General features: G+C 40.0%; 1 long non-coding RNA gene across 1 annotated transcript in view; it reads right to left on the minus strand.

The window, feature by feature from the left end:
• The window catches only part of LOC141582679 (uncharacterized), a 205,846-nt gene that overhangs the window by 88,154 nt on the left and 89,883 nt on the right, over nt 1–27,809 (minus strand). The window contains exon 2 of the long non-coding RNA XR_012515565.1: nt 20,894–20,947. This is a non-coding gene — a long non-coding RNA (uncharacterized LOC141582679). The remainder of the gene's footprint in view (nt 1–20,893; nt 20,948–27,809) is intronic.

Below are 27,809 nucleotides of genomic sequence, written 5' to 3' on the forward strand. Positions count from 1 at the left end.
TACATATATGTATATTTTTTGTATACTATATATAGAATATGTATATCTAGTATATATCCACTATATATAGTAGATACACATAATTATATATAGTATATATAGTATGCAAATATATATGTTTTTGAAAAATACAAAAGACCATTGTTACAATATGTATATACTATATATCTACTATATATTTGATTATAAAACAAATACCTCTTACATTTAAACAGAACAAATGAACCAAAAATTCACTGAAACTACCTCAGAGAGAGAAATATCTTCAATAATTTGGCAACCATGCTACCAGACAATTATGTATTTCTTTACAAACACATGCTCACATACACAATCACATAAATTTATTCAGGTATCATTATCTTCTATTATTTTTGTAATCTGTTTGTATTTTGTATTCAACAGTATGTGGCACTCATCCTTCAAAGCCAGTAAATGAAGATCCACACCTTCATGTGTAATGGCTGGGTATGTTTGATTGTAAATATAGGTTCTCATGGGTTTATCTAGATCTCTCTGTGTGAGTCATGTAAGCTATTGTTTGTTTGCTGTCAAAAGCCCCATCATGGCCGGACCTAGCAGGGCAACTGCTTAGTTAACCTGTCTGCCTCCACCTTTTGGCAGCTGGAGGATGGTGCCTTTGACTGCTCTAAGGAAAGAGCAGCTCTTTCTTTTAGCTTAGTAGTTTCTATGTCTTTTAAAAATACCTTTTTACAAGGCAAAAGTGGGTGACCACAATCCATTAAATCATATCCTTCATTACTGATTACCTAATTAAATCAGGAAAGCCTCACAACACCTTAGAGCAATGGATTTTAAACACATTTGATCATGACTCACTTTAAGAAACACATATTTTTATCATGAATCAGTATGCTTTTATATAAACAACATTTATAAAATGACTCTTACAGCATGCAATGTATTCTGATATTTTCCATTCTATCTCATTTTAAATATATATTTTTTAGTGAATATGATATTGTATTTATTTATTTAAATGTGGATATAACTCTCTAAATTGATGTCTAGAGTCACTACTGGATTACAACTAGAGTGTGTAAAACATGCGTGTAGGATACCAGGAGGAAGACTGTTGAGGCCTGTTAGTCCTGCTGCCATTTGGGGGAGCTTTCCAGATTCACCATAAGCATATAACCCTGAAAGAATATTTTCTTCTCCTAGCTGCTGAAGGTTTTATATTTTAAATACCAATCTCACTATTACCACTACCACTAGGTAACCACATACACATCTATTCTCACTGACAGAAATGGCTTCCAGCAATGAACTTTTGAGGTATTATACTCATGTGCCAAATAAAGACATTGTATGTGTCAGTACATACACACACACACACACACACACACACATACACACACACACACACACACACAAAGTGGTCCAGGCTAGGCCGAAACTGAAACACAGGAAATAGAGTCCCTCTTCATAATGCAAGGGCAGTCTAATGAAAAGAAAAGGATAAGACAGTTTCAGACAGATTGAAACCCTTAACAACGTTCTGGGTCTGTGATTCATGGTGATATCAGAGGCTTCAAGTGAGGCCCCAACTGCCTTAAGCAAAGTCACCCTCTTCCCAGCACAAAGGACAAACTGTCCAGGTCCAGTTTTCTTCATTATTGGGAATTCACCTCACCTCCCATCCTTACTTCCAGTGTAAGAAAGTAAATCTTCTATTAATTCCCCTTCATAAGGACCAAGAGGTCTCTGATACCTCCTTTCCCCTACTAAGTGAACCTCTGGCAGGACTCTCCCCACCCCCACGATTAGCCACTCCCCTGCTCTCCTTCCTCACCTGAACCTACCCATCAGAAATTACTTTCCAGCAAAGACATTGGAAAGAATTCTAAGAGTGACATTTTCTTTTTGGCTCTTTTCCTTTAGCTTTCTTTTTGAATGACAGCCCTGAGAAGTAGGGGTTACAGATGAATTTGTCATTTTTTTGTTGATGTTACTCTATTAGATGACAGCACCAGCCAAGCATCTGATATCTCACATATCCCTTTTTTATCCTAGCCACCTATAAGTCCTCAAAAAAACAGCACTAGGATTCAGATCTTGGGTTGTATGCCAGGAGAAGCACTGAAATTTTGGGAGAAAAAATACTGTTCCAGAATAGGCGCTTTTTAAATGTATTTATTGCTGACTTATGCAGCTTCTTGGTTTTGCCTATTTTAATCAGGTACACAGCTGATGTGTATGTATAAATTTATCATGTAATGTAATCATTTGATAATTGAGTGTGCTATGCTTCTCAGATTGCAGGACACAATTCGAGGTTCTGTGAGGAATATAAAAAAGTAAAGAATGTATTCCTGGCTTTCAAGAAAAAACAGTTCTGCAGGAAGAACAGGGTGCATGTATATGAGTATGTATAGCAACCAGTGCTAACTACAAATTAAGTCATTTAGAAAATTAGTTCTCTAGTAGTCCAAAGCAGGTTTTATGAAAGTGGGCTCTAGACAAAGAAGTAAAACTTGACGTGGATCTGCAAGATAGGTAGCTTTCAAACCATCTGCTGCTTGAAGAATAGATCCTGGATTGCTAAATAAAACAACGGTCATCTGGTGAGATCTGGGAAGTGAGTAAATCCTTCAGGGTTCCAGAGCTACCCTGGACGTCAAGTTTAGGACTGGACCAAATCAATCTGTTCTGCATGCTTAGATCATAAACACATAAATAAATCCTTCAATTTGCAGTGTGTCATCTAGTCCCCCATTTTTGATGAATTTTTTGAATGCCGCCTCTAAGCATGTATTTCTAAAAGCTCTCCAGACAGCAATCTATGTTGGGTTGGCTCAGTGCAGAGCATTCTGTGGAATCCACAGCTAATGAATGATTGGAGAACAAATGTGAACAGTGATTGAATGGCAGTCACGTACAAGCTCATTTGATACTGCTCTGGGACCTGCAGTGTTGTTCTTAAATCCCTCAGCTTTTCCTTGATAAATTAGTTACAGTATTTATAATATGCAGCCAATAGTCTAATTATAAGAATGTTTATCTCTTGCATGCGAAAGGCAGGATAATGGGAAGGAAAGCACGTTGGTTTAGAAATTGGAACAGACCTCGATTTTGCAGTTAACTCCCTGTGCAACCTTGGGCAAGCCACTTACTCTCCCTGAGCCAAATTATCTCATCTACAAAATGGAGGTAATACTTACCAATTCACAGTGGGTGTGAGGATCAATTTGAGGACAATATATACAAAACGATTTTATAAACTCTAAATCACTGTATAAGCTTAGGGTATAATTGTTTTTCTTCATCACTACCAGACGATTTAACTGCTAATTGGTGATGTTACAGAAATTCATCATTAACATTTTGTTTCATCAAGTTCTAGAGCAGTGAATCTGAACTTCGATGGTAGATGTAAATGAAGATAACAAGAAAGAAGAACAATGACGATGACAGCTATTACTTATTTGCACTAACTATACAGCAGGCACTATCATAGAAGTTTCACACATACTGTATCATTAATTCTCATAACTCCATGAGGTCGTTTCTGCTATTACTTCCACTTAGCAGACAGGTAAGGTAAGACACAGAGAAGTCATCCAGTAAATAGAGAAGCTAGATGAATTCCAATCTAGACACTAAAATCCATGTTTTAAATGACACCCTCTTTCCTGAGTAAACAGAGACACTCACATTTCATAATTTCCCTAAAGATCTGTGGATCACAAATTTAAAGCTCCCACTTTGCAGGAAAATAATAGTTCACGGTTAATTTTCTTCAGAATGTATGATTCAGTTACACGTATTTTCTTCCCCTAACACTGCAGCTATATTTCAGGAGAAACACACACATAGAGACCTAACATGGAATTTCCTATTCCTCACTTCTACCTTCCCTCCTTTTTATCCTGATTATATGTGAACGTCTGTGTTTGAAAATGTGAATGCTAGAGATCAATGTGCTCCACTCTTACCAGTCCATGAGTTCTCTTCTGTCACCCTGGCCAGGTAACTTCTTGCTGAGAACAGCATGAATGTTGAGAATGCACTGCTGCTCTGTCCTTAAAAGAGAATATTGTTTGGATGAATGTCGTCCTACTTCAGAAATCAAAGAGCTTTCTCCAGAGTTGGCAGCCCGTGGCTCTTAGAAAGGAAATTTAAACAGCTTCCCTAACTCACAGGGAAACCTGCTACCAAAAGAAGTACATATGGAGCAAATGTAAAGTGTTGCTCAAAACGGCCATCCTGAATAGCAATTTTCAGTTGGCAAACTCCTTCCCAAAATGTTCACTCCAGCAAGATGTCTGAGAAGGCAGATATGCGGTACCACAACTGCATGCCGAGGTGCCCTGGAAGACGTGTGAGGCCTCTGGTGCTGGGAGGTTCCAGCTGGAACAGAGATTCTGAGGTCACAACTTTCATTCCAGAAGTTTTTGGATAGCATGTAGCTCATTCTTATATATATTTTGCGGAGTGAGAAAAGAGAAGATTTCAGCAGCATACAGCTCAAAACTCCCAAGAAGTCATTACGGGAGAATTGCCACACTCCAGAGTGTCGGCTTTTTACCTTGACAACATTTCCCTAGGTAACATTAAAAATATGTCATCTATAAAATTAAATGACATTTGTTTTAAATGTTCTTTCTTGTTCTCACTCTTTTTTCTCATGAAAAATAGAGTGCATTTAATTGTTTGTGGGGTGCTGGGAAAGAGATGGCAGACACACCCAGCAAGAATGAGGATTAGGAAAGCTAATATCATCACTGTGTTAACATTTGCACACATTATATCATTTTATCCTCCTTACAAGCTTACTGGGTGGACACTATTATTTTCTTATCCTGAGAAAACTGAATCACAGAGAATCTGAGTATCTTACCCAAGGTCACATAGCTGGTTATTAAGAGTATTTGAACCTAAGCATTCTGGCTCCTCAGCTACTAAACTCTACTCTGAAAACCAACATACTGTTTCTTTTGTTTGAGATGGAGTCTTGCTCTGTCACCCAGGCTGGAGTACAGTGGCACCATCTCAACTCACTGCAACCTCCGCCTCCCAGGTTCAAGCAATTCTCCTGCCTCAGTCTCCTGAGTAGCTGGGATTACAAGTGCATGCCACCAAGCCTAACTTTTTTGTATTTTTTAGTAGAGACAGGGCTTCACCATGTTGCTCAGGCTGGTCTTGAACTCCTGACCTCCTGATTAGCCTGCCTCAGCCTCCCAAAGTATTGTGATTACAGGCATGAGCCACCACACTTGGTCAACATACTGTTTCTTAACAAATATTTATAACTTACTCACTCTGAGCATGTGAATTGGAGGAAGAAAGAAACAAAACTTTATTGCATACCGACCTAAATTTAACATTAAGTTGAATGACATAGTATTATCCCTATTTTAATTCCAGTTTCATTGTTTTCTTTGCAGAAATGAAAAAAGCAGAGGTTAAGGAATGTGTTCAAGGTCACTCTGTAAGAAAGTAATGGACCCAGAATCCACGGACCATCTGGGACCCTGATATCATCAGGAAAACAAAAATGGTTACTAATCAAAGAAGCCTCTTGATCTATTGATCTTCCCGCTGCCTTTTTTTTTTTTTTCTTTAATAGGAAGTGGACCACCACCTCAGAGAGGACTGAGATAGAGGAAGCTGTGGCAGAGCTGTCTGGCAAGATTCTGCATAGCCTTCTCTTTCATGCCCTTATTCTTTTCTTTTTTGGGTGGGGAGAAAGAGTCTCACTCTGTCAGCCAGGCTGGAATGCAGTGGCTCAATCTCAGCTCACTACAACCTCCGTCTCCCGGGCTCAAGCAATTCTCCTGTCTCAGCCTCCCAAGTAGCTGGGATTATAGGCATGTGCCACCACACCCAGCTACTTTTTGTATTTTTTTAGTGAGACAAGGTTTCACCATGCTGGCCAGACTGGTCTCGAACTCCTGACCTCAAGTAATCCACCTGCCTTGGCCTCAAAAAGTGCTGGGATTACAGTCATGAGCCACGCACCCAGTCTTCATGCCCTTATTTTTACACCAACTTTAAAGTGGCCTCTGAATTTGGACCTCCTAGCTCCTCCTCATCTTCCCAGCCAACCCACCCCTCAGAATTGCTTCTTACACCCCTTTGGACTCCACTCATTTCTTGGTTTCCAGATATCTCATCTCATGCTGCCCACTCGTGGTTCCTGTCTAGCACTAGGCCACTCCCTCATATTCTCTTCCCACTTACAAGGCAGGGTAAAGAACATGAGGTCCAAAAGCTGATCTCCTCCACCGGAAGCTCACAGCATAACCAGAAATTCAAAAAATGCACATTTGTGGAACAACAGATCACAACACCAAGACAGCTTGTAAACATTGAGTATGTGTGAAGATTTAAGAAAGAAGCAGAGAGTTCAAAGGAATTCAGCATAAATCTAGGCTATTTTCTAGGAGCCTGGTGACAGCTGAGATTTCTGCTTACTGACAAGTCCAGAGCAAAGCAACCTCCCCAGTGGCCACAGTTCTGACTTTCAATGGAGATTAGCTAACTACCTACCAATGAACAAGCCTGTATGCTTTTAGCATGTAGTATGCAAAAGCAACCCAGAGGGCTTCTTTATTTATACGGCTAGACAATGCATCTCCCTCGGATCTGCACAGGGAGGATAGCTACTTCTGAGGATGCAATGGCACGGCTTTTAGCTCAAACTTTGACATGCCACCCCCTCCCTCCTTCCTTTTCTTACCCCACAATCATTACCCTAAAAGAATTTTCACTTTAGAAAGTAACCTTGCTGGGCTGAAGCTTGAAGTTTTAAAAGCCCCCTAAGGTTTCATTTTGAGAACTCATCGTGGACTTTAGATTGACTTTCTCTTGAAGGCAGCTTAAACCTGGTTCATTTGGGAGCACAAAAGAGAAGGTTTAAGAATCCCAAGGCTTCAATTGCCAGCTGTCTTATTTCTCTGTTCACATTTTTTCTTCTTTCCGGCAAGATTAAGATGAGTGAAATAATTTCTTTCTTTTTAGTTATCATTGTAACATTCCAGTTTTCCATTACTGTCAATTTCTTGAAACTTGTCTCATTAGCATTTTCAGAAGAGTTTAAAAAAACCTTTCATCAAGCAAAAAATGTGCATGATCTCTAAATGCAAGTAAGTTGTCATGGGATTTCACTGACATAAATTTGTCCTCTCTTGTCTTCATTTCTGCTTTCTCAGTTCTTCTTTTGATATCTTAGAGCAAGCGTCTCCAACCTGTAGCCCACAGGTCACACACAGCCCAGGACAGCTTTGAATGAGGCCCAACACAAAATCACAAACTTTCTTAAAACATTATGAGATTTATTTTTTATTTTTTTTTTATTTTTAGCTCTTCAGCTGTCATTATAAGGGAATGTGTTCTCTTTCTGGGTCCACCGGGTGACGTAGTTTTAAGGGCAAGAACTTCCCAGCACCATGCCTGCTCCCAGCTCTCTCCATCAGGGAGATTTAATAGTCCCTGTTTTAATTTTCACAGGCATGGGAAGAAACTAAGAGTCAATCACTCTAGCAGAAGTTTTAAGGAACTCCTTTCATTGGCCAGGGGTCTTAGAGAAGGTGGGGGTTCCTCCCAGGTTGAAAGTCCCCTTCTTCCACACCCCTTCAGACTCCATGTTTGGGTCCCCTTCCATGAACACTCGCTTAGTGGAAGCCATCTTTCTCTATCCTGGATTTCCCCTCTGGAGTCCCCTTCCACTTTCTCTTGTGGAAGCCTGTCTTCCCCTCCTAAACTCCATCTCTCTCTATTCCCTTCCACTCAGTGTGGTAGCTGCTTTCCTCTCCTGGATTCCATCATTCTGGGTTCTCTCTCTCAGTGTGAGAGGAGCTTTCCTTCTCTGGTTTTCCCACTCTGGGAACCCTTCTCATTCAGTGTAAGAGCGGCTTTTCTTTCTCTCGCTCAGTGTGAGAGCTGTTTCTTCCTCTCTCCTTCTCCGTTTTCTCTTTCTTTACTAAATAAATCACTTTTTACAAACACCTTTGAGTCCAGCATTTACTTTCACAAGCGCACTATGCCATGGTCTCCTCCCCCATTCTTGGGGAGTGATAGACCAAGAACCTGGAGAAACGTCCTCTTAGGGGAACTGAGGGCTCCCCTGAACCACTACAGTTAATGTTAATGCATTTTAGGTGTGGCCCAAGACAATTCTTCTTGTGGGCTCAGGGAAGCCAAAAGATTGGATACCTCTGTTTAGAGCCTAGGAACCATACCCATAGTTCTTTAGAGACTTGGAAATAAGTGGCCTAGATTAACAAACAAAGCATCTTGGAAGCAAGGTATAAACAATGATTGTGGGGCTGTTATACGACACTACCTAACACTTCTAAGAACAAAAAAAGAAATTGCAAAAAGCTTAAAAGAAGCAATCACAACACAATAACATTCTAGAGGAAATCAACCCATGACTACAGGGTTTTCTGCAAACTTCACATATTTTTTTGTGTTTTTAAAAGTAAGAAGGAGAGTTGGGTTACTGAGCAAACCTAAGGAGTCTTGGGTCTCCTTATTGCCAATACAACTAGCAGGTAAGAGCTCCCTGGTGTTACATCTCAGTGATGGAGATCTAATCAACTCTTTATTTCTCCTAACCTGAAAGTACTTTTGTAAATGCACATGGATTAGCACTAAGGAGCTAATTATTTTGTAAACTGAGATCACTCTTCTAAAGAGACAAACTCTCCGAAGATCTAGAGCAACAGCATCTTTTACAGCATTTCCTGGAAATGGAGACATTGAATTGGAAGTTGCATCAGCAAATTAAGCATGCATTCTCCTGTGGGAACTGGGACATTTTGAGTTAGGAAATGTGGGTCTTGTATGTAATAGCAGACAGGGAAGACATACAGACTCAATGGCTTTCAAGCCAAAAATGCAGAGTTGGCAAAAACCTAGAGTAGCTCACTCCTTAACTCCTAGGTGATATTTTCTTACAGCTCCCTTTGTTGGAAAATGTGTAGTACCCACAGGACAAAGAAAGTATTGTTAGTAGCATTTTTGAAATGGGAAAGGTTCCCTTGTGCCCCCTTGCTGGGCATGCAATAGGGGTGTGACTCCCTTCTTCAGTGTCCTGCTGCTCAAACCTTTAGGGGAGCATAAAGATGGGCAGGTTGTGGGGCTCTGACCCAACGGCAGTGTCTAGGTGTGAATGTTTACAGCTGAAGCCCCAGTGGGTGTGTGTTGCAGGGTGCTCTCTTAGTTTGCCATCCATAAGTGACTTATGTTTTTTTCTTTTTACTTACTTTTTTTTTTTTTTTGCATTTTAGGTTTTGGGGTACATGTGATGAACATGCAAGATTGTTGCATAGGTACACACATGGCAGTGTGGTTTGCTGCCTTCCGTCCCCTCACCTGTATCTGTCATTTCTCCCCATGCTATCTCTTCCCACCTCCCCACCCCCCGCCCCTCCCCCATTGCCCCCCAACGGACCCCAGTGTGTACTGCTCCCCTCCCTGTGTCCATGTGTTCTCATTGTTCAACACCCGCCTATGAGTGAGAATATACGGTGTTTGATTTTCTGCTCTTGTGTCAGTTTGCTGAGAATAATGGTTTCCAGGTTCATCCATGTCCCTACAAAGGACGTGAACTCATCGTTTTTGATGGCTGCATAATATTCCATGGTGTATATGTACCACATTTTCCCTATCCAGTCTATCATCGTTGGGCATTTGGGTTGGTTCCAGGTCTTTGCTATTGTAAACAGTGCTGCAATGAACATTCGTGTGCACGTGTCCTTGTAGTAGAATGATTTATAATCCTTTGGATATATACCCAGTAATGGGATTGCTGGGTCAAATGGGATTTCTATTTTTAGGTCCTTGAGGAATCGCCACACTGTCTTCCACAATGGTTGAATTAATAATCTCTGGTGATGGTTTGGATTTCTGTGGAATCTGTGGTGATATCCCCTTTATCGTTTTTTATTGCATCAATTTGGTTATTCTCTCTTTTCTTTTTTATTAATCTGGCTAGTGGTCTATTTTGTTGATCTTTTCAAAAATCCAGCTCCTGGATTTATTGATTTTTTGAAGAGTTTTTTGTGTCTCTATTTCCTTCAGTTCTGCTCTGATCTTAGTTATTTCCTGTCTTCTGCTAGGTTTTGAGTTTTTTTGATCTTGCTCCTCTAGCTCTTTCCATTTTGATGATAGGGTGTCATTTTTCTATCTCTCCTTTCTTCTCATGTGGGCACTCATTGCTATATATTTTCCTCTAGAGACTGCTTTAAATGTGTCCCAGAGATTCTGGTATGTTGTGTCTTCGTTCTCATTGGTTTCGAAGAACATCTTTATTTCTGCCTTCATTTCATTGTTTATCCAGTCAACATTCAAGAGCAAGTTGTTCAGTTTCCATGAAGCTGTGCGGTTCTGAGTTAGTTTCTGCATTCTGAGTTCTAACTCGATTGCACTGTGGTCCGAGAGACTGTTTGTTATGATTTCTGTTCTTTTGCATTTGCTGAGGAGTGATTTATTGCCAATTATGTGGTCAATTTTAGAGTAGGTGTGATGTGGTGCTGAGAAGAATGTATATTCTGTGGATTTGGGGTGGAGAGTTCTGTAAATGTCTATTAGGTTTGCTTGTTCCAGGTCTGTATTCAGGTCCTGGATATCCTTGTTGATTTTCTGTCTGGATGATCTGTCTAATATTGACAATGGGGTGTTAAAGTCTCCCACTATTATTGTGTGGGAGTCTAAGTCTCTTTGTAAGTCATTAAGAACTTGCCTTATGTATCTGGGTGCTCCTGTATTGGGTGCATATATATTTAGGATCGTTAGCTCTTCTTGTTGCAGTGATCCTTTTACCATTATGTAATGTCCTTCTTTGTCTCTTTTGATCTTTATTGCTTTAAAATCTATTTTATCAGAGATGAGAATTGCAACTCCTGCCTTTTTTTGCTCTCCATTTGCTTGGTAGATCTTCCTCCATCCCTTTATTTTGAGCCTTTGTGTATCCTTGCATGTAAGATAGGTTTCCTGGATACAGCACACTGATGGGTTTTGGCTTTTTATCCAATTTGCCAGTCTGTGTCTTTTGATTGGGGCATTTAGTCCATTGACATTTAGGGATAGTATTGTTATGTGTGAATTTGATACTGTCATTTTGATGCTACCTGGCTGTTTTGTTGGTTAGTTGATGCAGATTCTTGATTGTGTTGATGCTCTTTTACCATTTGGTGTGTTTTTGGAGTGGCTGGTACTGGTTGTTCCTTTATATGTGTAGAGCCTCTTTCAGGAGTTCTTGTAGAGTAGGTTTGGTGGTGATGAAATCTCTGAGTGCTTGCTTGTTCACAAAGGATTTTATTTTTCCTTCACTTATGAAGCTTAGTTTGGCTGGATAGGAGATTCTGGGTTGAAAGTTCTTTCTTTAAGGATGTTGAATATTGGCCCCCAATCTCTTCTGGCTTGTAGGGTTTCTGCTGAGAGATCTGCTGTGAGTCTAATGGGCTTCCCTTTGTGGGTAACCCCACCTTTCTCTCTGGCTGCCCTTAGCATTTTCTCTTTCATTTCAACCCTGGTGAATCTGACGATTATGTGCCTTGGGGTTGCTCTTCTTGAGGAATATCTTTGTGGTGTTCTCTGTATTTCCTGGATTTGAATATTGGTCTGCCTTGCTAGGTTGGGGAAGTTTTCCTGGATAATATCCTGAAGAGTATTTTCCAGCTTGGATTCATTCTCTTCATCACATTCAGGTACACCTATCAGACGTAGATTAGGTCTTTTCACATAGTCCCACATTTCTTGAAGATTTTGTTCATTCCTTTTTGCTCTTTTTTCTCTGTTCTTGCCTTCTCTTTTTATTTCATTGAGTTGATCTTCGACCTCTGATATCCTTTCTTCTGCTTGGTCGATTTGGCTGTTGAAGCTTGTGCATGCTTCACGAAGTTCTCGTGTTGCATTTTTCAGCTCCATCAATTCACTTATATTCCTCTCTATGCTGTCCATTCTCGTCAGCATTTCGTCCAATCTTTTTTCAAGGTTCCTATTCTCTTTGCGTTGGGTTAGAACATGTTCTTTTAGCTCACTGTAGTTTCTTACTACCCACCTTCTGAAGTCTGATTCTGTCACTTCATCACCCTCCTTCTCCATCCGGTCTGGTTCCCTTGCTTGTGAGGAGTTGTGATCCCTTTTAGGAGGAGAGGTGTTCTGGTTTCGGGAGTTTTCATCCTTTTTGCGCTGGTTTCTTCCCATTTTTGTGGGTTTATCCACCTGTTGTCTGTCTCTGTCCCAGGGAGTTGGAGCTTTATGAGTTTCCGTTGCACTACTGCCTTTTTTGGTTTTTCTTTCAGGTCGGACCCGCCCAGCTAGCAGCACGCCTAGCCTCTGCCTGCCCACAGGGGCTTTGCTGAGCTGCTGTGGGCTCCGCCCAGCTGCCCTGAGCTCTTCCTTATAGTCCTTTTTATATGGGCGTAGTTAGAACTGTCTCGGCAACGGTGGCCCCGCCTCTGTTATGGCGGACTCTCTCTGTTGTGGCAGGTTGCTTCAGCAACGGCAGCCTGCCTCCGTAGTGGTGGAGAGTCTCAGTAATGGCGGAAGCCCCTCCCCCACGGAGCCGGACCGTCCAGGTTCAGCTGTGCTTGGTTTGAAGGGCTCAACCCAGAGGGTTTCCAATTACTGTTTTTGTTTTCGTTGTTGTTGGGGGTGGAGGGGTGGGACCAACCGAGCCTGATCACCTGGCTCCCTGACTCACAGTCTTTTTTCAGTTGAACGACCCCGCGTTCCGGTCGCTTGTTGAAAAGGCGCCGGGATCTCCTGTGCTGCGACTCACGGAGTCGGCTGGAACTGCGGCGCCGGCTCCTGGCGGATTTTTTGCCTAGGAGTCTCCTGGCCTGACTCGCTATTTCAGATGAATGGGCAACTCTGCCGTCTCAGGGCTCTGCTCGCCAGCTAAGAGGGCTCCCAGACCAGTGGCTTTTGTACGGAGAACCGCAGCAACAGGGCGTGGTCACAGCAGCCGCGCGGGCGGAATCAGCCCCGCGGGGGCCAAAACAGCCGCAGCGGCTGGGACTGCGACGCTGGCGACCCCTCTGCCTGGGTATCTCCTGGTCTGTGGGCAATAAGAGTTCGTCTGGAAATGCGGCGTCCACTCACCCTCTGCACTTTCACTGGGAGCTGAAGTCCTGAGCTGTTCTTAGGCGGCCATCTTCCCAGCATTCTCCGTGACTTATGTTAACAAGCTCAATTAGACCCTCTACCTTGTCTCAAGGACAGAGGGTTTCCTGAATCCTAAGTTCTTGCCTTGGTGTACCACAGAATCAGATCACATGTGGGCTTAGAGAATGGGTGCAAAGTTTTATTGAGTTCAAGTAGCTCCCAGCCAATGGCATAGCCAGAAGGGAGATGGTTTTCTCCTGGAGTTGGGCCACTCTGCGGCCCAGCAGATTGCCCTGGCCAAACTCCTCCTGATTCCACTGACTGTTGGCCCGCTGGTGGGCCGGCCTCTGTCAGTATGCTCTTCTGCCACCTAGCCACTCTCGATGACCAGTTGCTGTGTCTTCTTCCACCCATGAGCTCCTCTGGATGTCTGGCCTCCTGTGTGTCTGCTTGCTAGAGTCTCAGGTTTTTCTAGGCCCAGGATGGGGGCATGGGCAGCCAGGGTGGTCTTGGGAAATGCAACATTTGCGCAGGAAAGTCCTGTCCTCACCTAGGTCTGTAGGAGTGGAACCCTAGCCAGGGACCCACATTTCTCTACCCAACACTTCCCTTGCCCACTTCCATATTATTTAAAGGAACCACACTTTTCCCTTCCCAGTACTCCTGTATCATTTTGACTGGCAATTTCTGCTCTACCACTCTACTGCAAGGGAGAGGGCAAAACCCAGAGTACATGTTGCTCACAGTCTGAGATGAGCAACTTCCTAGGCAGGGCTTTCTAAATGTGGTGAAAACAGACATGGAAGAGGGCACCTCACCTTAATTAAGCCTCTGTCATTTCACATACCCTTTATTTACAAACCCTACTTTTTGTATGCCCATTGAAGTTTTACCTTGTTTTGTGAAAGAAATTATTTTGTCTAATCAGGCCAAAAAAATCCACCTTCTGCAATCCACCATAGGCTTCTAAATTTTTCCCCTAATTCAAAAAATATTCATCGACTACTTGCTACTCTCCAGGCTTAGTTCTAGAAGCTGAGGAATCATTCATGAACAAAATTAACCAAATCTCTGACTTCAGGGCATTTCCAGGCAAGGAAAAATTATAAAACAAATAAATTATTAAATTATTTGATATATTTGAGGTGATAAACATTACGGGAATAAATGAATCCTAAGAGGAGGTTAGAGAGTTGAGGAAAGGGAGGGGTTTCATTTCAAATGGGGCGAACAAGACAGCTTCACGATAATGGTGACAGCTGAAGGAGAGGGAATGAGACATGTGGCTACCTGGGGAAGGTGGGAGCAGGGGAGGCAGGGCAGGAAATAAATTGAACTAGAGGGAAAAGTAAAAGCAAACACCCTGAGAAAAGTTCATGCCTGTAGAAAAATGCATAAGGGGGAAATGCATAAGAGGTCACATTGAGGCCGCGTGCGGTGGCTCATGCTTGTAATCCCAACACTTTGGGAGGTCAAGGAGAGCGGATGACAAGGCTAGATCAAGACCAGTCTGGCCAACACAGTGAAATCCCGTGTCCACTAAAAATACAAAAAATTAGCTACATGTCATGGTGTGAGCTTGCAATCCCAGCCACTTGGGAGGCAGAGGCAAGAGAATCACGTAAACCTAGGAGCCAGAGGTTGCAGTGAACCAAGATCACACCACTGCACTCCAGCCGGGGTGACAATGCAAGACTCTTTCCAAAAAAAATCACATTGAACTTGAACTTGGTAGTTTACTGTGAATGTTTTTCCTTTTTATTTGAAGTAGAATGGCACTCTTTGGAGAGTTTTGCTCAGAGGAGTAACATGATCTGACTTAATATTTTTAAAAGAGCTTCTTGCTTTAATGTTGAGGCTAGACTCTAAGACAATAGAGGTGAAAACAGGATTTTGTATTTTTCTGGCAATTAAGATAAAATACATTAAGTAAAATAAATTGGGTCAGTGGGGATGCAGGGCTATATCTATATAATCTGTCTTCAAATGCTTGCTTTGACTTCCCAGATACAAATCTTTTTATAAAGTCACTCTTCCCTCTTAAATTTCCCAGAGTTTGAAACTGGATCATGTTTTATCAGAATACTCTAGTTGGACTTTTTATTGCTTTTGAAAAATGAAAAAAACCTATAACCTTCAGGCCTTTTTCTTAATTCAGAAAAGTAGAAGTTTTAACTAGTTTCTCTAAATGCCTAAGAAGATAAGAAGCATTTTGAGACAGGTAATGACCTTTATAAGACAAGATATCTTAAGTGTTCTTGGCATAGATATTCCTAAGAACAGAATTTGCTAACAAATACAGCAGTGGCCATAATTCTTTAGATGAGAATAGTGGCAGGAAACCTAGTGGTCACCATCCCACTTTACAGATGGGGAAACAGCACAAGCTCACACAACTGAAGTGGCCGAGTTGAACTTCAACTCTGCTCTGTCTAGCTAAAAGCCTTCCATCGACGGTTTCCGCCTAGAGTATTTTGCGGCTTCTTTTATAGGAAGCTTATTTTAAAACACGTCAAGAATCTGAATTACCTTCCTATTCCACATTCTACACTTTTTTAGGGAACAAATTTTTATTACCTTCTTTAAATTAAAAAAAGCAAAACAAAAAGATAAGGGGTATCACTGGCCATCATTATGGGGAGAGAAGTTGGAGACAGAAAGGCTAAAATGAACAGAATGAGAGGCCCAAAGACTAATGCTGTGCCATGGTCCCCTCTTAAATTGTCTAGTCACAGCATAGGCACAGGACGCACGTGCCAAGTAACATCACCCAAGATGAACCGAACCTGAGAAAGCAGCTGGCTTTGCCTTCCCCAGTGCTAAAAGTTGTTAAAGGAATTTACTAAGTCTCAGAGGGCATGAACTGAAATAATCTCTTCCATCCTAAACTGAAAGAAGTGATAAAAAACAAGAGACAGCCAGTGGCCTAGGTAGGGAGCAGTTGGCTGTCAGAAAATAAATCGAACATGTACAGACAACTCAAACTACAAACAATTCCCCTCTGAAGATGCAGGTGTCCTTCTGGGTAAAATCCATCAAATCTGACCTTTAAAAAACAGAATGACTGGCTCATTATCATCAATTATTTTTAAAATCAATCTGTCAGAAATGGAATAGAACAACCTTGAGGGTATTCTGAAGATTGAATTTAAATAGAAAAGACCAATCATTTCAGTGATGCTAGGAGTCATGGTGGCCCTTGCAGTACCTGTTGCAACCTTGTTGGGGAGCAACTGGTACTGAGCCTGACCATCCTGGCTGGGGGGACAGAGAGGGCAAGACCAGGCAGGCAGCTGCTGATCTGATACCAGCCACTTCAGGAAAAAAAAAAAAGAAAGCTAGAAAATTGTCAGTAGCCAGTTTTGCTGGAGAGCTCTCAGAGAGAGGCACCCATCAGGACTGCCCTGTGGTTTGCTCTAGAGGTCACCAGTCACCCAGGGCAGGGGGAAGAGAGGCACCTGACCTGAAAACAAAGTTACAGGTGCTGCAGAAGAGAGCAGCAAGCCCTAGGGTCCCAAAGATAGAGAGGCAACCTCCTCTTCCCGCTACTGCCACAAAGACTCACCTTCAAGGGAATGTTTTGCACTGTCTGAACATAAAAATTACTCTAAGTAGGAAAAAGTCTATTTATTCTCTAAAAAAAGAATGAACTCAGACTATTGATTGCTCAGTTTTTTCTATCTCAGGCTGTCATTTATATGCATGAAGTGTTTTGACTTTACAGTTAAAAGAAAGTCCCAGAGGTAAAATAGTTTTTACTTTTTTAAGATACGTGTTTTCTATTTTTTCTCTTTTCTTGTGTAGAAGTTGGAAATGAGTTACCAAAAACAAACAAACAAAAAAATAAAAATAAAAAACACTGTACCTGTTTATTTCCAGATGGAGTGGATTAAAGGGAAAAAAGAGGAGCTCATCAGGATTGACAAGGGGTTGCTGGGTATCCTCTGGACACCCCCAGAAGAAGGGATTATCAACAAAGAGGATATTACATGTTTAAAAACATTTTCTTAAACACCACAGGGGAAGGGGATGAGGCCAGAGAGTAAGTTTTTACTTCCAAACAACCATGTATTCCAGAGTTGTCAAATAAACATTTATTCTGATCATTCAACTCTGGTAATTCTTTCTGTATTCATGTCTAGTCATATAATTTTATGTATACATAGGCAAATTCAGAAAATGGAATCTTTCAAGCTTAACCTTTTTTAGCACAAATACCTTTTGAGACAACAAAAACAAATTTTTGTTTTGAAAGATAATTTCTTATCAAATTAGCAAATACAGAATATTAACAATAACACCAATGACTGATGAGCCTATAGAGCACTATTATTTTTATTGATGATCACATAAACTGGCAGAACCCTTTAGAAAGCCCTTTTGTGAAGTATATCAACAGACTTAAAAATGTGCATCTCTTTTTCTTGGCAATGTTACACAAGCAATTTATCCTGTGAAAATAACTTTAAACATATAAAGAGCATTATTTTAAAATGTATTAATGGCAGGACTTTTAAAAATAGTAAATAAATGTAAATAAATGTCCAACTGAGGGAATTGTTAAGTACTTACTTGTTATTATAATGCTCATGAATATTACGTGAAATACTTTTTATATGATGTTGAGTAATGTGTTTTTTAAAGCTGACTTCTGATTTGAATTTTGATTCTGACAGTATGGTGCATCAGACTTCCTCAATAATCACTCAGTAATCACTGAAAACAATAAAAAGTCTAAATATTCTTTTTTAATTTTAATGATTCTTCAGATACTGAAAACAAGTAAAAGAGGCAATCACTCCTAAGTAAGCTAGCATGGTAGCTCAGCATTTACTCTAACTGCATCTGCCAAATCTTGGTGACCTTGAGCTTATTATTTAAAAGCTGCCCAGGGTCACACAGTATGGGAGACGGGAGATATAGCCTATGACCCACCAAAGGAGGAGAATCTAATGGGAGATTCCAACATTAAGCTGTAATCCCAAAGGTCTACACTCTTATCTCAGTGTAAGGGTAAATGAGAAACAAACTCATTCTGCAGAAAAGTAAACAGCAAGATGAGGATAAATAAATCTTCCTTGAGAATATATAACCACAAGTCAGTTTTCACACAGGTTTATGTTCAGAAGTTACTTGAGTCATGAATTGGCAACCAGTCAACATCAGAAGCAAAGACAAACTCTTCTCTGAAGAGACCCAATCTCAAACTAAATCTTAGACAATTTCTACAAATAAAGATCCAAGGAATATGCACTTACAGCAAAATATCACAACACATCATGAGGAACTTCCAACCAGAAACAGCTAACTGCAGATTCAATCTTGCAAGGAATTAAGATCTTATCAAACAAAGGTATACACATTCCAAAAACGCCTAAAAATATAAGAAAGAAAAAAGTCATAAAAGTCATATAAATAGATGTGAATGTAACCTAATTGAAATTTCCAGAAATAAAAATATAATAATTGAAATCAAAACTCCAATGGATGGGATAACTGATCAGATGTGACTAAGCAAAAAAAAATCAGTGAAATAGAAAACAGATTTGAATGAATTATGCAGAATGCAACACAGTAATAAAAGTAGGAAGTACAGAAAGGAATTAGGAATTAAGAGACACTGTAGACAGAGTGAAAAATTCTAACATATGTCTAATTAAAGTTTCAGAAGGACGTAATAAAGAGAATTTGGAATAAGAAATAGTTTCAGAAATGATGATCAAAAGTTCTCATAACTTTTAAATAAACAGTGATCCTTACCTTTGGGAAGTTCAAAAAATCCCAAGCAAGATAAACAAAAGAAATCCTTGTCTAGATATAAATCAAAGTGAAACTGCAAAACTTCAAAGGCAAAGAGAGGATTTGTAAAGCAGCTAGAAATTAAAGACATTTCTACAAAGCACTGTAAATAGCCTCATTGTGTGATATTTCTCTATCAATTATAAACAACAGAAGACAAATAGTATCTTTAAAGCCCTGAGTGAAAAGAATTCACAACCAACAATAAAATATGTGTTTAAATTTTCTTCAAGAATGGGAAGTAAAAATAATATACACAGGTTAACAGAGAGTAACAGAAGTCATTGCCAAGAGGTTTTTATTAAACATAATCCTCAAAGATGAGCTTTATGTCGAAGTTGTAACAAATGAAAAGTCTCCAATAAAGAAAGAAATGGCAGGTAAAGATTTCTGTAAATATGTAGGTAAATCAGAACAAATATTGATTGTATAAAATAACATCTACTTTGTCGAAGTAAAGAAAAATTAAACCAACTACCGACAACCATAGCATATAATTTGAGAGAAGATCGATTAGATCTGAAACAGTCTAATGTTTTCTTATCCTTAGATTTTTCTTTTAAGTATCCATGTTAAAATATTGGGGGTGGATTGTGGAAAAAGACAGCCAACTATATTCAATCAGGAGAAACATTTGCCACCAAGGGACTGGGACATCAGGAAGACTGGTACACTCTGAGCAGATCTTTGGAAGGAAGGAGGGAGGACACAGATATTGGGCTGAAGGGAAAGAAAGCTGGGAGCCCTGCACAGGGAACTGTGCATTAGACTCATTCCTGGACCCTAATGACTCCTGGGGAAGGAGTGACTTGAACAAGCAAGGAGTGACATGCCCTCATGTGAACCTCTGGAATCACAGCAGCAAGAGACCCCCACAACCCTCATGGACAATTGAGCTGGCAGAGAGAGCTGCTCAGAGAGGCAGTAGGGGTGGGACTCCAGCCTGTGCAAAGCCCAGAAGGTTTGAGCAGGAATGTCTGCAGAGGAGCATATCCAGTGATGCACATCCTCCAAAGCTTGACATGTTCCCCTAGCCTTGGGGGAACTATTGGAGACTAGCCTTGGGGGAACTGTTGGACCTGAACAGAGCAGGATGGTCTTACCTGTGAGGTGGGACCAGACTGACCTGAGTGCCGTCCTTTTTGCTGGACTCTTTCAGGGGCTCAGCCTGCCCAAGCCTGGTTGCAGCGCAGCCTTGGATGCCCAATCAGGATGCCTCCTGAGGTCAGGAATCATAGCTCCTTTGCCAACGTACTATGGAGGACTATCAAAAAGCTCCAGCAGAGTGGCCCCCACTGATGCATACCAGCCCGCCAACACTCTCTTCTCAATGCAGTGTCCCCATACTGCTTTGCTGGCTGCATTTGTCCATGGATACTCCCCCATTGCTGTGCTGGTGTGCACACAAGAAGGAGGTCCTTGCCTCCCCTCCCATGCCAGTATGCAAGTGCATGTGAACCCTCCCATGCCACTACCACAGGCATGAGCTCAGCTTTCCCCTACTGAGTCCCCATTACTGGCACAAACATGTAAATGGACACCCACGGCCTCATCACCTGACCTGCACTGCCACCAGAAATATGAGCATGAAGGGTGGTAGCCCCACACCTGCCAGTACCCCACCATTACACTAACAATGCCACTGGTGCAAACATGCACACAGAGGCCAGTGGCCTCACCATTCACTCAACCTTGGGCCCTCCAGCACCAGTTTCCTAACCTCGAGCCAACAGACAGACACTCAATACTAGCCACTCAGAGTTAGAGAATGCAGCCCAAGATGATGGAGCTGAGTCTTACCCCCCATAAAATCTTCTATAAATGAGGCCACTCAACTGAACCCACCTTATACCACAATAAAACCTTGAGGATATCAAAGAAAATAAAAGCAAAAACAAAAATCCATCCAAAGGACAGCAATTTCAAAGACTGCAGGAACGTCATCCCACAAAGATGAAAAATAAATAGTGCAAGAACTCTGGAAACTCTGGAAGTCATAGTGGCTACTTACCTCCAAATGTCCACACTAGTTCCATAGCAATGGTCCTTAACCAGGCTGAAGTGGCTGAAAAGACAGAAATAGAATTTAAAACATGAACAGGAGTGAAAATCATAAAGATTCAAGAGAAAGTCAAACCAACCCAAGGATTCTAATGAATATGATAAGACTATACAGGAGATGAAAGATGAAATGGCCATTTTAAGAAAGAACCAACTGATCTGATAGACCTGAAAAACTCACTTCAAGAATTTCAGAATACAACTGCAAGTATTAATAGCAGAATCAACCAATCTGAGGAAACAATCTCAGAGCTTGATAACTGGTTGTCTGAAATAACTCAGTCAGGCAAAAATAAAGTTAAAAGAGGAATGAGCAAACCTCCAAGAAATATAGAATTACATACAGACATGACATATATGACTCATTAGCATCCTTGAAAGCGAGGAAGAGAAAGCAAGCAATCTGGAAAACATTACTTCAGGACATAATCTATGAAAATTTCCTCCACCTCTCTAGAGAAGGCAACATTTAAATCCAGAAAATGCAGAGAAGCCCTGTGAGATACTACACAAGATAAGCCTCCCTAAGAAACAAAGTCATCAGATTCTCCAAGGTCAAAATGAAAGAAAAAATGTTAAAGGGAGCTAGAGAAAAGGAGCAGGTAACCTACAGAAGAAACTTCATCAGGCTTCCAACAGAACTTGCAGCAGAAATCCTCAGTCCCTAGCTGGGACTCCAGGGACTCAGCCTGCTCAAGCCTGGCTGCAGTGCAGCCTTGAATGCCCAATCAGGATGCCTCCTGAGGTCAGGAATCATAGCTCCTTTGCCACTGTACTATGTCAGACCATCAGAAACCTCCAGCAGAGTGGCCCCCATTGATGCATACCAGCCCACTGACACCCTCTTCCCATTGCAATCTCCCCCATATTGCTTTGCTGGTATGCATTTGCCCATGGATATACTCCCCCACTGCTGTGCTGGTGTGCACACAGGAAGGAGGACTTTGCCTCCCCTCCCATGACAGCATGCATGTGCATGTGCACCCTACCATCCCACTGATGCAGGCATGAGCTCACCTTTCCCTGCCGAGGCCTCATTACTGGCACAAACATGTCCCTGGAGCTCCAGCCAGAGGAGACTGGGTGCCTATATTCAGCATTTTAAAACAAAAGAAATTCCAAGTGAGAATTTCATCCAGTCAAACTAAGCTTTGTAAGCAAAGGATAAATAAGATCATTTTCAGACAAGCAATGCTAAGGGAATTCATTATCATCAGACTTGTCTTACAAAAGGTACTGAAGGAAGTACTAAATATGGGGGGAAAATGACTGTTATCACCCACTACAAAATCACAACTAAGTACACAGACCATCAACACAATAAAGCAATCACAAAAACACGTCTGTATAGTAACCAGCTAACAGCATGATGACAGGATCAAATTTGCACATAACAATATTAAGCTTGTATGTCAACAGGCAAAATGCACAATTAAAAGGTACAGAGTGGCAAGTTGGATAAAGAAGCACAACCCAATAGTATGCTGAAGAGATCCATCTCACATGTAGTGACACTCATAGGCTCAAAGTAAAGGGATAGAGAATAATCTACCTAACAAACGGAAAATGGAAAAAAGCAAGGGTTGCTATTCTAATTTTAGACAGAACAGACTTTAAACCAACAATGTTCAAAAAAGACAAAATATAGCAATACATATGGTAAGGGGTTCAATTCAACAAGAAGACCTATCTATCCTAAATGTATATGCACCCAAAACAGAACACATATTTATAAAACAGGTTCCTAGAGACCTGTGAAAAAGCTTAGGTAACAATAACCCTAGATAACCACACAATAACAGTGGGAGACTTTAACATCCCTCTGACAGCATTAGATTATCAAAGCAAAAAACTAACAAAGATATTCAGGATCTGAACTGGACACTTGACCAAATGGACCTAAAGACATTTACAAAATTCTCCACCCAAAAGAAACATATATATTCTTCTCATCTGCACATGGCACATGCTCTAAACTTGACCACACAATCAGTCATCAAACAATCCTCGGCAAATCAAAAAAAAAAAAAAAAAAAAAAAAGACAAAATCATAGCAAGCACACACTAGGGCCACAGAACATTAAAAAATAGATATCAATTTTTTTTTAAATCACTCAAAACTTTACAATTACATAGAAATTAAAAAACCAGCTCCTGAATGACTCTTGGGTAAACTTTTATTGTTTCATTGTTAAGGCAAAAATGAAGTAATTCTTTGAAACATATGAGAACAAAGATACAACATACCAGAATCTCTGGGACACAGCCAAAGCAGTGTTAATAGGAAGGTTGAGAGTGCTAAATGCCCAAATCAAGCAGTTAGAAAGATAACAATGTAACATCACACCGAGGGGAACTAAGAAACAGGAGCAGAACAGCTCCAAATGGTGGAAAAGATAGGAAATAACCAAAATCAGTTGAACTGAAGAAAACTGAGACACAAAATAAAATCCATACAAAAGATCCAGGGTTTGGTTTTTTGAAAGACTACTGCTAGACCACTCACTAGACTAATACAGAAAAGAAGAAAGAAGATAGAAATAAACACAATCAGGAAAGACAAAGGGGACATTACTACCAGCCCCACAGGAACAAATCAAAACAAAAAACCCTCAGAGACTACTCTACTTCTATACACACAAGCTAGAAAACTTCGAAGAAAAAGGCAAATTCCTTTACTCATATAATCTCCCAAGATTGAACCAGGAAGAAACTGATTCCCTGAACAGATCCATAAGTTCCAAAACTGAATCAATAATAAAAAGTCTACCATCCATAAAAAGATTCTAGGAACAGAGGGATTCATAGTCAAATTTTACCAAATGTACAAAGAGGAGCTAGTACCATTCCTATTGAAACTATTCAAAAAAAAACTGAGAAGGAGAGACTCTTCCCTAACTCTTTCATTGAGACCTGCATCACCATGATACGAAAACCTGACAGAGACACACACAAAAAAGAAAAATTTAGGCCAATATCCTTGATAAACATAAACGCAGAGATTCTCAACAAAATACTAGCAAACTGAATCCAGCAGCACTTCAAAAAACTGATACAGCATGTTCAAGTAGGCTTTATTCCTGAGATGCAAGGTTGGTTCAACATATGCAAATCAGTAAGTGTGATTCATCATGTAAATAGAGCTAAAAATAAAAACCACATGATCATCTCAATAAATGCAGAAAAGACCTTCAATAAAATTCAATACTGCTTTATGTTAAAAACCCTCAACAAACTAAGCACGAAGGAACATACTTCAAAATAATAAGAGCCATTTATGAAAAACCCACAGTTAACGTCATCCTGAATAGCCAAAAACTGGGAGCATTTCTCTTGAAAAGCAGAACAGAACAAGGATGTTCTCTTTACCACTACTATTCAACACAGTACTGAAAGTCCTGGCCACAGCAATTAGGCAAGAGAAATAAATAAAAGGCATCCAAATAGGAAAAGAAGAAGTTAAACTGTCTCTCCTCACAGATGATATGCTTCTATGCCTAGAAGATCCCATAGTCTCTACCTAAAAGCTCCTTGCTCTGATATACAACGTTAACACAGTTTCAAAATACAAAGTAAATATACAAAAATCAGTGGCATTCCTATATACCAACGACATCCATGCTGAGAGTCAAATGAAGCACACAATCTCATTCACAATAACGACAAAAAAGAACAAAATACCTAGAAATACGGCTAACCAGGGAGTTTCTCTTTACAATGAGAATCACAAAACACTGCTCAAAGAAACCAGAGATGACACAAACAAATGGAAAAGCATTGCTTGGTCATGGATAGAAAGAATCAAGATTGTTAAAATGGCCAAAATTCCCGAATCAATTTACAGATTCTATCAAACTGCCAGTGACATTTTTCACAGAATTAGGAAAAACTATTTAAAAATGTATATGGAACCAAAAGAGCCGGAACAGCTGGAGGTAACACATTACCTGAGTTCAAACTTTACTGCAAGCCTACAGTAATGAAAACAGCATAATACTGGTACAAAACCAGAAACACAGACAAATGGAACAAAATGGAGAGTGCAGAAATAACACTGTACATCTCCAACCATGTAATCTTGAACAAAGCCAACAAAAACAAACAATGGGGAAAGGACTCCCCATTCAATGAACGGTGTTGGGATAACTGGCTAACCATATGCAGAAGACTGAAAGTGGACCCCTTCCTTTCACCATATATGAAATTCTATGAAAGATAGATTAATGACTTCTGAAAATTATTTTTAAAATCCTGGACAATAAATTAGGAAATACCATTCTGGACATAGGACCCGACAAAGATTTTATAACAAAGATGCCAAAAGCAATTCCAGCCAAAAAAAAAAAAAAATTGACTAGTGAAACATAACTAAAGAGCTTCTGCATAGCAAAATAAACTATCAACAGAGTAAACACACAACCTACAGAATGGGAGAAAATTGTTGCAAAGTATGCATCTGACAATGATCTAATATCCAGAATTTATCTGAAAATTAAACAAAACAACAAACAAAAATTAGCAATCCCATTAAAAATGGGCAAAGGACATGAACAGAGACTTCCCCAAATAAGATACGTGTGGCCAACAAGCATATGAAAAAAATCACTCAACATCACTAATCATTAGAGAAATGCAATTCTAAACCACAGTGAGATACTATCTCACACCAGTCAGAATGGCCATTATTTAAAAGTTCAAAAATAACATATACTGGTGAGGTGGCAGACAAAAGGGAATGCATATACACTGTCAGTGGTAATGTAAATTAGTTTAGCCATTGTGGAAAGCAGTTTATTTCTTAAAGAACTCAATTACCATTCAACCCAGCAATCCCATTATTGAATATATACCCAAAGGAACGTAAAAATTATTCTACCAAAAAGATACATGGACTTGTATGTTCATTACAGTACTATTTTCAAAAGAAAAAACATGGAATCATTCTAAATACCCTTCAACATAGACTAGATAAAGAAAACATGGTACAAATAACGCCACAGAATATTACACAGCCATAAAACAGAACGAGCTCATGTCCTTTGCAGCAACATGGATGGAAGTAGAAGCTATTATCCTATGTGAACAGATCAAGGAACACAAAACCTAACACTGCATGTTCTCCCTTATACATGGGAACTAAACATTGAGTACATATGGACACCAAAAAAAGAACAACAGATACTAGGACCTACTTGAGGGTGGAGGGCTGAAGAAGGGTGAGATCCCACAGTATCTCCCAGTCTGGATAGTAGGTACATATTCTTTGAGTTACTACTGTCGTTTAAAACCTTCTAAAACCCATGCATACAATGTTATGACTATTTAATACTTAATGAAAATAAGTATAGTTTAACTCTTTCCTGTTTACCCTGAGAGCAGTGGTGCTTACAGCTGCAGCATTTACCTCAAGGTAATTCGGCTGCAAAATATCTCTGATTATTTTTGCATCATTCTAGTATATCAACTTAGGAAAAAAAGACATCACTCTATCTACAGCAATTTTGCAGTAGTGATATTTCCATTTACAAAATATAGTAATTTTTGATCACTGAAAACGTGAAATCTTAGAAAACGCAGCATTCCTACACATGATGTTAATATCATTCTTGAACAGTTGTTGGCCAAAGATTCATTTGATGAGTCTGATTTTTCTGAAATGTATGATTCTGATGATTCAAACAATTCTAATGCTATTTCTGTTTAGAAATAACTCCAATAACAGTTTTTATCTTTTCTTTTCACATTGAAAATCAGTCAGATTTGCTTTAGCCTCAAAGAGCATGTTTATCTAAAATTAAATGAGCTCTGGCAATGAGCTGCACTTATTTTTTTTCTAAATGGGAAAAGGGTTAAAGCCTGTATGGAAATTTTTATATGCAATATAAACACAATTACATAAACCAAATTAAAAAAGAGGAAAGACTAAAGAAATATGCAAAATACCCAAAAGAAAAAAAAATCTATTAAGGGGTAAGACAAAATGGGAATTTTCCCTTGATCTATTGTTCCTATGTTTTACAAATTTTATGTAATACATTAATTTTATGATGACAAAGTAAAATATTGTTTTAGTTCATTCTATAGTTATATTACACGATGTCACTAAATCTGACTTTTTTAAAAAGCATTTATTTTCTAGCCACCATAAAACGTTCAAAAGAATAAAAAATTTCCTTACTAGTAGCACCTCTGAGTAGCGCTTCTGAGGATCAAAGATGCCACATGCTTTTGTCCCGGATAAGCAACTCTACTAGTATCCCATGAAATGTTGCTCTTGAAAGTTCTGCTCCTTGTGGCCCACAACCATTATCTTGGTAAGTGTGACAGTTGATCTTTTGTAATGCAGCCTGTCTCCCTTCCTCCTTCCAATCCTTAATGAATTCTACCCTTAGTGACCAGGTTGTTCTCCCCATCCATCTGTTTGAAATCATGCTATGTTCCCTAATGCAAATGCTTCCTAACTCCGAAAACAGCTTGGTTTATTTGCTGATTCCAAATACATGCACTGTACCTCGCCACCCCAAGGGCTTTGCCATGCTTTTCCTCTTAGCTCTTCTCCACACATCTGTCCTTCCAGGACTGGCTCAAACTTCATCTTCTCTGTAAATTCTTAAACCAACCCAGACTCCACTGGAGTTTCCCTCTGTGGAACTTCCCTTTTTGGACTTTATCTTTTAGTACTTTGTATTAAAGTTACATTTGCTCTAATCTGTTTTTTAAAGTACTTTTTGTACCTAATTTTGGCTCCCAAGCTCTAAGCATTCAATGTCATCTATCTATTCACAATTCTGAGCACAGCTAACCCATCAGCGCCTATCTTTCACGCTTTAGCATGGTGTTTCTACACTCATCAGAAGCTTTGAGAT

Source organism: Saimiri boliviensis, chromosome 2, assembly GCF_048565385.1.
Source record: "Saimiri boliviensis isolate mSaiBol1 chromosome 2, mSaiBol1.pri, whole genome shotgun sequence".
Taxonomy (NCBI): domain Eukaryota; kingdom Metazoa; phylum Chordata; class Mammalia; order Primates; family Cebidae; genus Saimiri; species Saimiri boliviensis.